General features: G+C 36.8%; 1 protein-coding gene across 2 annotated transcripts in view; it reads right to left on the reverse strand.

The window, feature by feature from the left end:
- Gas2 (growth arrest specific 2) overlaps window positions 1-16060 on the reverse strand; it is a 125210-nt gene that overhangs the window by 2046 nt on the left and 107104 nt on the right. The window lies entirely within an intron of this gene.

Here is a 16060-nt window from a genome sequence, read left to right on the forward strand (position 1 = left end):
ACTGTCTCCCATCCAGAATGAGATGACTTGTGCTCATACCACTTTAATTTAGCTTTTGAGAAAGTGAATCAAGTCTTGGACACCCTTTCTCTATGTCTGGGTCTACAAAATTTTGCACATGTGTTTAGGATTTTTATGAAATCTTATATATCTGTCTATAGCCTCACTGTAAAAATCCTGATTCATGTGGTTGACCTGAAGCAGTTTTAAAAATTAAATATCATGCAAACTATTAAAGTATGATGGATAGCAATAAAAAACCTTAATAATTAAACTGAGTAAAATTCTATAGGCTATTCTCATGTATAGCTATTATAAGATTAGATTAGAAAACATCTTCTAAATTGAATTCTTTAAATTTATTTTAGCCTGTAACTGCCATTCAATAGTACGTCAAGAAGAATTCCTCCAATATAAAGTAGGTTTTATAAATCAGGATATAACTTGCAATACATTGCCTCTCCTGGCTAGCCTCTGGTACCCTGTTTTTGTTTTACAGATGAAGATGCTAAAGATCTTATCTTTTACATGATTTGCTTAGGATCCAGATTTCCTTACTCCAATCTAGAGCTTTCACAAGTGCAGTTCCAACTAAAAAATATATAATCCATCAAGGCTTTTAAAACTTGATCTGTATATTCCCGAACCTACAAGTTTCTTTGTCTCTATTGCCTACTTCAAAACTTAGACACTGGGACAAAAATTGCAAAGACTATTTCAAAACAGCACTTTGACCCTTTTTCCCACTGTCCCAAAGAGCCGCTTTATCCATTACTGAATTTCTGCCACTTCCCAGCCCTGCTAATTGCATCCAAGATTTGCCTCTAAACATTCTCCATTCAATGCCTGTGGCAATATGCCCAATTGACTTGACTGTGAACAGACTCACAAACCAGAAAGATCCACCAGTCAGAACAGTTTTTAAATAATTAACTCTGGGAGTGACCCACATACTTTTCAACATGGATTATACTGATCATGTAGGCACATATTGTGCTTGCATATTCTTCAGTGAATTTGCAGGACCCTGAAAAGTGGAGTCATATCGAATATCAACAACATAGGAATTAAATTTCTGCCCACCTCCTCTTCCACATCCTTCCCATGGCAGTTGTAGATGTCAGGCCAACATTCTTACCAGAATCATAGCTGAGGATTAGCAGAAAACACTCTTATAACATTTCTAAGTTCACTTTTCTTCCTTGGTAATTGGAGGGTAATGGACATAACTGTATTTCTGAGTGACTTCAGACTTCTTACATCTAACTTCATCCTGTGAAAGTGCTTTTAATGAGAACCACATTTCGAGGAAGCATACATTTCTCCAGAGCTCTAAAAGCTTTGTTGATGGAATGACTTGTGTGTGAGGGGGAAGTGAGGGAAAGGGTTGGTTGGTTTGTTTACTCATTATGAAAAATCAGTGTTTCCTGTGATTGTCTCCTTTGGATTGTTTTGTACATAATCACTGCAGAGGTATTTTTCTCCAAAGGTATAGACTGGCCATCCTCCCACTCCCAAATTTTGAAACAATGAACAAACAACACAATTTATACCTACCTTTAAAAAATTTTACCACAAAATTAGATTCTTTCCTTTTAGAAAAAGATACAACTTGCTGTAAAACATTTTTATGTGGTCTACTTGCATACTGCTTCATTCAAGACCTCAAGAATTGGGACATTGTTAATACTAAAATCAGATATCAGGTTTCTTTCTCTGGAAAATTTTCATTCGGTCTCAATATTATATTTCATTTTCACAAATTTTCAAAGACAAGTTTTTATTTTTCTCCTGGTCTTTCCTCTTAACTCTGAAGCTTGGGTCCTTACAAACCAACCAAAAAAAAAAAACAAAAAAAAAAACAAAAAAAGAATTACATACATTAACACACCTTTCACTGAGTGCTCTTTTTTTTTTTTTTCTTTTTCTTTTTTTGGTACCAAGGAGCATTTAACCCCTGAGCCATACTCCCAGCCCTTTTTCAATTTTTTTTTTTTTTTTTTGAGACAGAGCCTCAATAAGTTGCTAAGGCTGGTTTTGAACTTGCTATCCTTGTCCCTCAGCCTCCAGAGCAGCAGCTGGGATTACAGGTGTGTGCCACCACGCCCAGCTCTGAGTGCTCTTCTGATGAAGCATTTAGCAAGGGCCTATGCCACTGCAATCCATGCACACAAATATTTATTCATACTACTTAAAAACAAAATGGATTTTCTGTATTTTCAATATTGATTCAATATTGAAGAGGAGCAGTTACAGAATCCATTATCTTCCCTTATGCCTCATTTTGGCTACTCCTGGGAGTTGGAAGGAGTTCAGGTTGATATTGTTAATTTCCATAGTAAAACTCAGACATCTTAACCCTTGGAGAGATACATGACCCTGTCTTTGGATATACGAGAAACCGAACTTGTCTGTCACTCCAGGCTCAGTTGGACCTTGTTAATCAATAGCCTATAATTTACTAAGAAAGCCAGTTGTCAAAAAGCTTCTAGGACAGGATTAAGATAAAAAAGGTCACAGAGATTTGATATCCCTGATTATAGAGATTTAAATTGCATGCCCCTTTTTAGTATGTGTTCAGTCTTTTAAAAAAAAATCCAACACCCACCCCATTTCCTACTCTTTAACCTAAAATCATGTGCACCTCTAAAAACAACATTACACTTAATTCTGTCCTCCCTTTCATTTTGACATTTTTGCTACAGTGAGTTCCAGCAGAAGGGCTCCCTCAGCTGGTTTAAAATGGAGATTGTAGATTTGCTCCAAAAACTCAATCCATTTTAGGGATTAGTGACATTTTAGATCTGGTTCTTTTATTTGGGTTTTTTGTTTGTTTGTTTGTTTGTTTTGTTTTGTTTTTTATCCAGCTCCATTTCCTATTCTTTCTTTCTCAAACATTCAACCCATCCCCACTCTTGTTGGTTTACTGATAAATTCACCTAGATCAAGAATGTTTCTTCTTTCAGCCCTTTCTATCAGCTCATTTATCTGAATCCATATTTATCCTTTTCCTTGACTTTCTCAGTCCTCCACCAAATTCAATTCCCTTCATAATGACACTCTCACTATTGGACCTTCTCCTTACATTCGAGCTTCTTGATAGTAAAATATGACCACGGTACATTGACATCTAACTTCCTAATTACTGTACAAAACACAGTGCACATTGCCTTTACCCCTTACTTCTTAATGACTGGATATAGGAAAAGAATCTAGCTTCCAGATGCGTCAAATCTAATGCGTGGCCCTAATACTTATCTTTCTGGATTAATCTGTCAAGAAAAACATCTCATGACATTTCACAACATCTCTCTTGAAACTTTCTACTCTTTGTCTACCAATGACAAGACTCTTTGCTGTATAACAAATACAGATATTGGGTTTCTTTCTCCACCTCCTCTATAGGTTACATTTATTTTACCTTTTCAGGTTTTGCTGTTACAAAAGCATTTGGAATGATTCTGTCCTTTCTTTACTGCTTTTTTCATTCTAACCACTCTTCATTTGCAAACTCACCTCTATCTTGACCTCCAAACTACAACCCTTGCCCTCCTCTCTACCTTAGCATCAGAGTATACAAGTACAGCAGGCTACTGTCCTTTACCAGGAAGCCCCCCAGACCTTTCCTAATAGGGATGGTGGCACAAGTTTCTTCTATAGCTACATAGACATCAAACGTTCATTGATCCCTAAATGTTTTGCAAGGTCTTTATTCCTGTTGCTGATATTTCCTTCAATGCCTCATCTTTTCCCTTGGCTACTATAAAGTTGTTTCTGACTCTAACATTACCCCTTCTGATCCATTTAGTAAACTGTCTCCAAAGAGATTTTTCTTTGACTTGATCATTTCCTGCCTAAACACCTTCATGAGTTTCCTCTCTCCTGTAGGCAGAGATTCAAGTTTCTTTATCTGCATTTATTATTATTCATGCCAAGCTTGTCTACCTTATATGTCTTCCTGTTTCCTGGGACCCATGAATTCTTTTAGTTCTATATTCCAGATAATACATTCCTTTTTTTCATGCTTTTGTATGCTGGCTCCAAAGAATGAAATGTAATTTCTGCTCGGCTTTCCCCACTAACCAGGACTACCAACATTCCCCTGATTCAAACACCTTCCCCTAAAAAATCTCTCATGACCATCGCCCTCATCAGATAAGCAACTCTTTCTTTGTTGAGCTATTCATATTATTTCACTGTTACCATCATCCTCCTACATTGCAATTACTGAGTTATGTGTTCCTGTTTATAATGTGTGTTCTCTGTGAAAACCAGAACAACATATTTCTTACTTTTGGAACCTCACATGTATAAACTCAGGACAGGGTCAACACTGTCATCATATAACACAACCTTCCAGCTACACTTTCATTGTCTGTTCTTTGCCTGTTCCATGGTGTTGCTGTCAGTATTACTCTAATTTCATAGTCAGGAAAACATCATCTTAGAAGTTAGGCTACTTGTGTAAGACCACACAATGCAACCAGTGGGCAGAACTGGGACCAGAGTCCTTTTCTCTTAACAATACCTACTTATTCTGCAAAGACCCTATATTTGCATTCCCACACATTTAAAGTTACTTACCAGTGATAATTTAGCACAGACAAGCTCTCACTAATATCAGAAATAGCAGTAAGTAGATGGAGCAGACTAACTGTGCTTATGTTAAGTGATTATTATAGAGTTATATCATAATAAACTCTAAATATTGAATTTAATTTCAGAAGGTTAACATTCCATGGCCCAGGTTTACCTCAGCAATAAACATGTGTCAAGTGTAGGTAACAGGATGGAGTGCCATCACCCCCAGTCACCTGTTAGCATCATCAGGACCAGGCTTTGATGCTCTGTCTACATCTTATTGCTCCTTTAAATTAATGCTTCATAATGTTGAAAATTTTTATATTCTTTATTCCAAAAAGTAGTCCCTTTTGATAGGAAGCATCACATCAATGCCATGTCCACTGAGTATGTATTGAGCCTGTAATCTTTGGTCATTATTTGCTGCATTAGTTCTTAAGAAAAACAGGTTAGAGTTACTACACATATCCTCCTTCAGTGAATGGTACAAAGCGGTAGTTTTTGCGCATTAGCTCCTACCGGCCTTTACCATTTTCACAATCTGCCTCATTCTTCACTGTGGCTCTGTCCTAACTGAAGGGAGAAGATCCATTAATGGTTTAGGGAATACTTGCAATGCTGAATGGAAAAACAGAAGACAGTAACAAAAACTCGATGTTTCTCCCAATGGCCTTCTTGAAGTTCTATAACCATGTCTGAACCATTGCAAACACTGCACACATTTTCTCTTTTCACATCTCTGGGTGACACACATTCTGTGCCCAAAATCCATCATCAAAACACAAAGGTCGAATATTTTTGCTGATATGTGGATGCTAACCCACAATAAGTTGGGGAGGAAAGAACAGAAGTTCAGTAGATTTGCCAAAGGGGAATGAAGGAAAGGGCAGGAGGATAGGAAAAGGAAAAACAGTGGAATGAATCTGACATAATTTTCCTATATATGTACATGCATACAGCACAGTGAATCCCAACCATCATGTACATTCCCAAGAATGGGGGCCTAATTAGAATAAGATATATTCCATATTTGCATAGTTCTGTCAAAATGGATTCTACTGTCATATATAACTAAAAAGAACCATTAAAAAACAAACAAGAAAAGAATTGCTATACCTTAAAGATGTGTTTCTGTTTTTAAGTAATTTCTCTCAGGAATGGACAAAATACTTTCATTTTTATCAAGATCAAAATAAAATGCTTAGGAAAGTCTTGCTTTCTTAGGAGGCCTCTTCCTGCATGGCAGTACAGGGGACCATCCATATTCCTGAGATGATACACAGTGATGTAATAAGAGCACTGACTATGTGCCAGAAACAAAGAGGACAAAAGGAAACAAAGATCTATAGAGCAAAAGAGAATAAAAAACACTGAGGTCACTGGCAGTGCTCTGCCTTCACAGGTGTCCAAACAGGCAGAGAGGGGGACAGGCAGGTGTTCACCAAAGCCAGGCCAGAAATCTCATTTCCTTTATTCCCAGTGTAGAACACAGCTTTGCTACCAAAAAACCTATATCATTCCCAGAATTATTATTCTGAAAAATCAATCCATTATTTCAGAGTGGGTAAATCACTCATCTATCGACCCAGCCATGGTTTATGGCGTGTCAGATGAGTCACCATCTCTGTTCACTGAATTGTCAGACTACAGTGTGTGTCCCTAATGCCTGCTTTCTAGCACCACTTTTTAATCTGATTTTCCTAAATTTATCAGGTAACAGACAATCTCATAGCCAACTAAATGCTGTAGCTCATCCAGATATCTATTCTAAAGGGGAAAAAATGGGTTGAAAGGAAATAAGTTAATTCTCACATGTAAACTTAGAACATAATGGAAACGTCCAAGGTTGTAAAAATGATCAATCAACAGCTTCCTGAAAATCCTTGGAGGTTACTGCTGTATCAAGGGGCCCAGTGCTCAGCTCTAACGACATGTGGTAACAAGATTTCAGAAGGGAGACATTTTTTTCTTTCTAATTATGTAGCTTGGAGAGGCAGACTGGAATCACATTATATGCAGGTATTTAGAGCCTAAGTGAGAAGTAGAATGTCTTTTTCTTGTTCTTAGAGACATTAATTAGTGTTTAGAAGCTGAAATATATCATCTCACTTTTCATTAAGAGGGAAAAGCCTATATATACATAGATCACAGAAAATTATAGGCTTTACTAAATGAAAGGAAAAGATCTCATAAGAGAGTTGAAAAAGTATTATGGATTCATTGGTAATGTCCTTGCTTTAAGGAGACCCATTCTATGTACAGCTTAGCTTTATAACAAACAAGCAAAAACACCAACCACAGAAGTAAACAACACCTAACAGAGTGTATCTTTTGTGTGAGCAGAATTTCATATTTGAAAGCTTTATTTAATTAACCCCTCAGCAGAGATCTGCCTAAATGTGCTTTGTCTGTCCCAAACCATAATTCCTGTGAGAGGTTTCAGGTATCATCACCCTCTCAGGATAACACTTGACAAATCCATTTCATTCTGACACTAATCTTGTGTTGGTGGCTTTAAAAATCAAGGGTGGAGAGAATATCTGTTGCATGCTCTGAACACCAATGTTATGGAAACTTCCAAGGTTGTAAAAATGACCAGACCCCCTGGAAGCCTTTCAGCAGGATGCTCACAGACTCACACTGCACTAATCTAATCCACCCTCTAGGACCACAATAAGTGATGTTTCTAGAAGGAGAATCTGGTTATACTGCCTTACTTAAAAACCTTAAAAACCTGCACATGGTTTCTCCATTGTCTACAGTATTTCTCAGACATTTTCAGCCTCCCGGAGCACTATGATTCATTAAATTCTCACTGGAACAACAAACAAGCAGTGAGGCAAAGATTCTGGGATTCTGAGAAAGCAGTGGTGGTAGAGAGGCAGAACCAGTAGCCCCTGGATAGGCAGAAATATATATAAGTTGGACATTTTTCTAGAAATTCCAGAATCCCCTTTTTTATCTCTGTCAGCTACCCCCTTTGCCATAAGAATGATTAATCTGGCACACAAAGAACTTTATAGTCCAGCTACCATTTTTACTTTAACACATTTTCCTTAAGCCCAATGTCAGTTCACCACTGAGCTTTTTAAATTTTTATCCTAATACCTTGTTATATTTTATTTTGAGATAGGGTCTCACTAAGTGGATTAGGGTCTCATTAAATTGCTGAGACAGGTGTTGAATTAGTGACCCCCCTGCCTCAGCCTCCCAAGTCACTGGGATTACATGTAGGGGGTCTGTGTTTGGGATTGGGGTCCCTGATACACTTCTTGTGACAATTCTGGTGACTAAGAAGTTTCTGGGCAAAGGCACAGAATTCTTGGCTGCTAAGAAGTTTCTGTGCAAAGACAAGGGATACCTGGCTGCTGTAGCCATATCCTTCATGAGGAAGATCTGTGTTGGGTTAGTCTTATCAACTTAGACCTTCATCTCAGGCACGTAGCTCCTGGGAATATAGGAACTCTCTTGTTAGAAAACCACAATATTTCATTGAAACTAAATCTGTTATAAATAGTAACTTTATACAATGGATTTTCTTAAGAGCTGAACAAAGCTCCTGACATTGCATATTGTAACTGTGAATGTAACTACAAACTAAGTAACCTTACTGTTACTCTAAACAATAATGTACTAATACTAATGACCTAATGTAACCTATTGATATAAATAAAGCTTGGCAGCTTGGCCTCTCTGCCATTCTTCCATCTTTCTTTCATGCCTCTTCACCTTGTCTCTCTGTCTCCCTTATTATTTTTCCTTACAATTACAGGTATGCACCACCATGTCTGGCTTTCCTTTACCACATTTTTTTTTCTCTTACTATGTCAGAGTTACTATATCTGACTGTACAGGTTGTACAGTCAAAGTTTCAGTTCTTCTGGGTCCTACTTGTCTTTGGGACTCAGAGACAATATCACTCTCCAATAACCCACCCTACAGATATTCTGAACTCAGAATTACCACAAAGTTTCATGCCTTTCTACATGCAGATACTCGTTGCACATTGACCAGGTGAATTAAAGAGAATCACTTCTTTTGGTCATTCAATGAATATTTTTTGAGTGCCAGGCAATTTTAGTTCCTTGCTAATTTTATAACCTAGGGGTCCTTGCACAAGTATCAAGTATGCAATGCTTATTGAATGCTTTTTAAATGAATGTCAAATGTATAAATTCTTATTAAATGCACAAACAAGATTAATCCTTACTACATCTACATCCAATCTTCAATACCTGTTTGCAATCTTTCTGTATTGTTAATGGGAAGAGAGAAGATAGGTAAATAGCAGAAAGATCAGTAGAGGGAAGGGACCAGTGGGGAGAGAGGAGAAGAGGAAAAGGGGAAGTGTTGTGGACTGATATAGAGAAAATTATATTCCATGATTTTGTAACTATGTCAAAATGATTCCAAATGCTATTTGTAGCTAAAAAGAACTAAAAATGGTTAAAGATTCTCAGTTAAGTTGTAAATATTTTTTGCACAACATAATGTTTAAAGTAAACAATATTATATATACTTTAATTTTTTAAAAAGAGAGAAAAGATAGGGGAGGGTGAAATGATTTCTGTGCTAATTTAGAAAGAAGAGCTCTAAATAAATCACATCAATCTGTACTTGGAGAATTTCTTTGAGAGAAATAGAGAACAAAGTGATAACGGGAACCATAGGGGAAAGGGGAGATTTATATGGTGAATGAAGAGACAAAAAGAAGAAAGTGAAGAAAGAATGAGAAATTTTTAAAAATCATAACACAATGCAGCGTTAATCAAGTGCATTTTCTTCATGATCTTCCCTCACAAATCCTTTTTATAACAGAAATGCATTTTTTTTAGAAAAATTGGTTATAGGAGGAATAAATTGCTTCATTAAATTTTCACACCCCCTTTTCTGCCTCTGAGTGCTTAAGTGTTGGGGTCACTTAGCACAGCACTTGCTCTCCTTAAGCCTTTCCCCACTCAATGGACCACAGAGGCACATATTTCTGCCCAGTCTTTTTCCTGCTCTCCACTGCAATGAGGCAACCATATTCAACACTGGCTGCCTAGAGGAGACAACAGCCCACCTAAATTTAGCTCAGCTCAGCCCCTTGGGATATCATGTGCTTCTAACACCTCCTCACCAGCTCCATTCACTGTGTGTTTTTACAAGCCATCATAACTTGAGCAAAAATATTGTTTTTAGAATGCAGTCATCTGCTCTCCAGAGGAAGAGTGTTAAATTAATTTATAGAACAACACACGCTGTCATTGCCTAATAATATTGTGAAATGGCAGATGCTCAAAATCAGGCAATGGGGAATTCAGCTATTTTCCTAAGGTACCTGACACATGGAGGAATGAGAGCACAGGTGTTCATGGAGAGTTTCCATGTTGAAAGCTTGAAACCAGTATTTCCAGATAAGTGATAAGATCACCTGTTAACAAGGCAAACATTTGTAGGCTTCCTTGCCAGAGGTTCATTTCAACCTCTAGCTATGTGAGATTACAAATGGTTAATTAAGTCCAAACTTCTATAATTAGCACTTTATTGTTTACATATATTTTTCATGTTTATTATCTCATTTAAACTTCCTAACAGTAAACAATGCATTAGTTTACTATCCCCTTTTCTTCAATAAAACTTCAGAAAGATGAACAGCATGGCAGTAATGAGAACACTAGTTTAATCTTTAGAATTAGTGTTAGCTACCTCTAGCTTGTTGTATAAATATAATATTTACTTTCTTTGTACCTAAGTTTTTTAAGAGATATGGCTCCAGTAATTCATAAATCCTAGATTTGCCAGGACAAAGATATGAATATGTGTAAACATGGAGCAACAATTCCTAGAACTCTCAATAGTAGCCTGATATTTTTATTCTGTTTATAAATAACAACATTGATGTGGTTCTGCTACTCCTGCTACTCCTGATTATGACAGAATTCTTACAGACTGCATCTCATTTAATCCTTAGAGCAACTCTGAGTGGTTTACATTATTGTCCACATTTGCATATGAGAAAACAGCACAGTGAGGTTAACTGCCCAAAGTTACCTAAGCTAGAAAGCAGCAAAGTTTATATTTGACCCCGAGTCTCTCAGAATTCAAAGAAAATGCTCATTACCATGAAATGTACACCTTAAGGGGGCTTTGCCAAGGGTTTACAGTCTCCTAAATCTTATCTGAACTCTTTTCCTGGGCAATACCTCTTGATTTTAGGAAGACATCTTATGATGTCTCCACTGATCATATTGCCCAACTGTGATTGTAACCCAAGCCCAGAACAAAAACAGTGACTTAATACATGATTGAAAGATTTGGCTTGAGTTTGAACCTCATTATTTTACTCATAGAAAACTGTTGAAAGTTTGGTGCACCCAGGAAGCTTTTCCTGGGCCCTGCATTGCAAAATGGAACCATATAAAGGCCTTGACAATCTGAAAAGTACTTATTTCATCTTGTTTTGTAATCACAATTACTCAGTAGTTTGAAAACATAGCATTATTGCTTCCATTATCTAGATGGAGAACTGGATCCTCAGAGAGATGAAGTGGATGGCTCAAGGGCTTCTACTTCTTCTGATGCGCAGTTGTGTGGTTCACTGTCTTAAATAGTAAATCAGACATTGGGAGGATGTCATTCCCAAGTGGACCTTTGAATGGTGAATTACTATAGTACCATAAATAGTGAGTCAATTCCCCAACCTGAATAGGGCCTTGAGTCAGAAATATTCTGACTACTGGATCTGGAGATTAAAACAGAAAGAAGGAAAGAAAGAAAAAAAGGCAGGTGGGGGGGGGTGGATGGGGGGGTGATGGGGGGGGGCGGATCCTGGCCTGGTCATCTCCCTCTGGGAGAGAAAGTTATCTTCTAAGACTCATTATGGAGACAAATGACTCCAGTATCTTCTTTCTGGAAGCAAACATGAGAAGAATACCAAACAGATGACATGTAATGGTGGACTGGCAGGAAGTTCCACTTGCAATTGCTTAGAAATATATGTAGGAGCACTTAATGCCACCTCCTGTCAGTTCTCATCTGCTTGTTATGTTTTCCCAGCTCTGCACCAAATGAAATTAAGAAAGCTTAACTGCAATCTAATTACCTCTGTATGGCACAGTTTCAGAAGGAGTGACAAAAATCATAATAAATATTTTATAGGACAGTCAGCAAAGTGAAAGCAAAGGGGTAAAAATCATTGTGTACCTCATGGCAACAGCAGGAGCTGCTGCTGGAAGATAGAGCTGTCTTCAGGAAGGATATGTAGCCCATCTATACTGGAATGAAACAAAAATTCATCCACAGCAAAAATATAAAGTCTGTTAAAGAAGGGGAACTGAGATTGAGATGCAGGGACCATCCCCTCAAATAATCAAGCAGGGTCATGTTTTTTTTTGGTTCAATCTGAACTCTGTTGTCTTTTCTAATCCCTGCCCAAAATCCAACAGACCAGAACAAACAATGGAAGAGTCAAAGGTTGACATTTCATGGTGGTGATGCACAACAATGTTCTCCTGGGTCCTAAATGGTAACAACAGTATGTGACTCAGATATTCCCCCAAACTACTACTTTGCCACTGATTTCAATGTATTTTTAACATATTGATAGATCAATGGAAATGAAAAATTAGATATTTCAACTCTTGACACTGACAAAATATTTGAGCAATGAGTGTCCTTCCTTCCAAAGACCCACATGAAAGGCAGGGGATAAAATGTCATAAAGACACAGAACAAAGAAAAATTGAGAGAATGGATCAACACATTTTTTTGGAAGCGAAAAAACAAATGAATTGTGATGGACTAGGGTTGAGAGAGGTGGAGCTAAAAGCCTAAAGTGCAATTGTTTCCAAATAAGCCAGCCAAATCATGCCTGGAAACCTGAGAAAATTTAGATTTTAGAATCACCAGTTCCCTGCATCAGACGAAGAAAGAAATGCAGCTAAAGAAAAGAAAAATAGGATGAAAATCAGCATAAGGACTGTCTAGCCCCAGAATTGTTATGCCCATCTACTGATTTATTGTGCCACTGACCTTTTCACTCTGCCAGTGACGGCATCATCACGGCAGGAGAATAACGGTTTATATTTGCAAAACGTGAAGGAGATATTCCACACATGGGCTTAGGATGGGGAGATGTAAAATAAAGCAAATATAGCAAAATGTTCATTGAAGAACCCAGATGATATTTGTATGGGTATTAAATTTGTATGTTTGAAAGTTTTTCACAGTCGACTGTCAAGAGGAAAAATACATCTAGAATCCCATCTGTTCTTATCATCTCCACTGCAACCTCCAGATTCCAAAGTTCCCTCATTTTACATGGATTATCATGATAACTTTCAAATTAGTCTTCAAATACTTGTTCCTCAGTATGTTCTTAACAAAGCAACCAGGAAATCTTGTTAAAAATAGATGTCACTTAATGCCAAAATTCTATCCAAACCCTGTATGGTTCCCCATTTCACTGAGATTAAATTGCAGAATCCCCCCCCCCCAAAAAAAAGTCTATAGTACCTACATGGTCTAGAGTTTTGATAATTTTCTGATGTGTTTCCTACAACTGTGCTCTTCAAGTGCTCTGAGATAGCCACATTGATATATAGTCCACAAAAACTGTAATACAAAAAATAGGGGACTCCACAGAAAAACAAGCTAAAGAAGATTCAGCATGACACTGTGACACTGACCCAGGGAGTGGAAGACATGTAGGGAGGCTACAAATGAAACCAATAAATTAACAGTGCTGTTTAAATGTGACATTATTATGATAGGTTTTACCATTCTCTAAGGAGATCTGGTAAAGTCTTCTTAGGATAACTTAGGACATACTTACAACAACAAAATTAGACATTATTAATTTCCAGGAAAAGAAAAATTGTTTCAAAATGGCAAAGTAATCATGGTACCCTGTAATATCTGATTTATTATAAAGTAAATATTGAACAGTGAATTGACCAACACTGTGGCAAGGGTGATGATCTCCAGTAGAGAGGAAGACAGGAAGTGTGCGTGTGAGCTGGGTGAGGGAGAGCCAGAATGGTAAGTCATCCTCTTTCTGCTCCTGATACTCTTGAGTTTATGACTATACCATAGAAAATGTCTAAAACTGAAAAACTAAGGTAGACAGACTTATATAATATAGAAACTTAGATGAATACATGAAAAGACACAATAACACCAGAACCCAGATGCCTCTGGAAACAATTCAGTGGAAAGAGTTGGAAGAGGTAGGAAGAAGTAGAACAGGTTTGTTGTCTTTTGTGGAAAGTCTTATAGCACCACTTTATTAAATACATATATTTATTTTTATAAAAAATTAAAATTAAAATACCTACCTTTTCTTCTTAAGAAAACAAAACAAAACCAAAAAAAAAAAACCCAGAAAATTAGAATTTAAAAAACTTCCACTTAGGAAAAAAATTTTTACTGAGAAAATTGCTTCATTACTATGAAAACCTTATTCTTCTTTTATAGAGTAGCTGGCAGGCTCTCAGACACTTCAATTTATAAAAATGTAATTTTACCTGAAAGCACTATCAAATCAATGATATCCTCCTCTTTAACTCACTTGAGGAGCAGCAGCTAATGGAATAGTATTCAGAGCTAACGCACAACATAGCCACTTAATCTCAAATTAACATTTCAAGAATACTTTATACTTACAAAAGTTTTACAAAGTTTCTTTTCAAAAATTATTTTCTCATTATTTCTTTCAATTTTTACATGAAAATTTGAACAAAACCATCATAATATCCTCAGAAAAGTCCCTAATACAAACTTGACAATTCATAGCTTGGATATCTATATTGATTTTTCTTGTTTTATCCTCCCCTTTTTCATAAGACATATTTGACTAGAAATAACTATGCACTTCAATATTTCTCTTCCAGAAACCTTCTTTCCAAAATCATGATTCTTGGCTCTTCCCATTTCTCTCCACACTTTCCAGAGCTTGATCACAGCATTCCTTGCATCCTAACTGTTCCACACACCTAATATGAAATGTTTTCTTCTTCCTATAAACTGTTTTTAGTCAGTTTTTAGCCCAGAAAAACAGTAACTGGTGAATTTGTTAAAATATTTAATTATCAGTTTTCATGCTAGCTATTTAATTAATTAATTAATTAATTTGTACCAAGGATTAAGCCCAGGGGTATTTAACCACTGAGCAACATCCCCAACCCTTTTTATTTATTTATCTTTGTATCTTGCAACAGGGTCTCAGTTGCTTACAGCCTCACCAAATTGCTGAGGCTAGCCTCAAACTTGCAATCCTTCTGCCTCAGCCTCCTGAGCCACTGGGATTACAGGCATGCACACTGCACCTGGCTCATGCTATTTAAAGAATTCAAGAGCACAGAAGAAAATTATAAACCAGCCTCAAAATTTATCTATGTATATTAAATCACTTTTGTCTATGTGATTTTTTAATCTTTTGTTTTCATTCTCTGCACAGCTATAATATTTGCTACATCTTTTAAATAGTTTGACATATTTTGAATTCAAGCCTGTCAAATCTCACAGTTCATTTTTCAGTATGAACAAGTGAAGCTGGGAGTTCACTCCAAATTGCTCAGTCTTTTTTAAAGATGTATTAAATTCCAAAAGAATTAAAGAATCCATCACTGACCCTACCACCCACTCTTGCTTCAGGGCTGGTCACATGCTGACTTATAAAGGAGTCTGCTGTCCCATGGACCACTGAGAGGTCCCCTCAGGGAGGATAAAACAGGAACTGTTCATGCAAGCCACTGTGTGCTCTTGGATATTGAGACCAGAAATTGTTTGCTGAACCTTCCCATTTACAGACATAAACTCCCAAATCTCCCCTGTTTACTTTCTTTGCTCTTAAATTTACTTTTGCCTTCAAAAATTATAGTAACTTTTCCTTTCATAGTTCATAGTTCATGCTAAACTTTTTACCAGTTCATCTTCTATTTCTGTATCTCCATTATTTTATATGTCCATGCTGTCATGTCTATAATTTTCCCCATGATTTTCTTAATTCTTTCATGTGTGTACAGATATGTATGAACATATTTTATACACATAGGTAGCCAGACAAATAATTTATATAAATTTATCCCATCTATTAGAAATACATATACATTCATTTCCCATTCCCTACTACTGTTACAGAGGTTTCAACTACTGTTAAGAGAGATTTTGTTATTGTCTACTTAGAGCCTGGTCAGCACACTGAAACTACTTTCTCTTTGTTTACTCCACCTCTTTCAAATGATATGTATTTTCTTTTGATTAAATTCATGGTGCAAATCCTCAAATACATATTCACAGGCTGCTTCTTTTTCTCTCTCCAACAACCTACTACATGCAATGATACCTTCCTGCTTGTACATATATTTCAGATATTTCAGGAGCCATCTCTATGTTGATAAGAATCTTTGGGTTTTCTGATAATGCTTTCCAGTCCCTTTCATTCTACATTAAAAGAAGGGTGTAAAAGAAGCACCAAAAGTCACTCATCTTTGAC

Source organism: Urocitellus parryii, chromosome 4 (assembly GCF_045843805.1).
Source record: "Urocitellus parryii isolate mUroPar1 chromosome 4, mUroPar1.hap1, whole genome shotgun sequence".
Taxonomy (NCBI): Eukaryota; Metazoa; Chordata; class Mammalia; order Rodentia; family Sciuridae; genus Urocitellus; species Urocitellus parryii.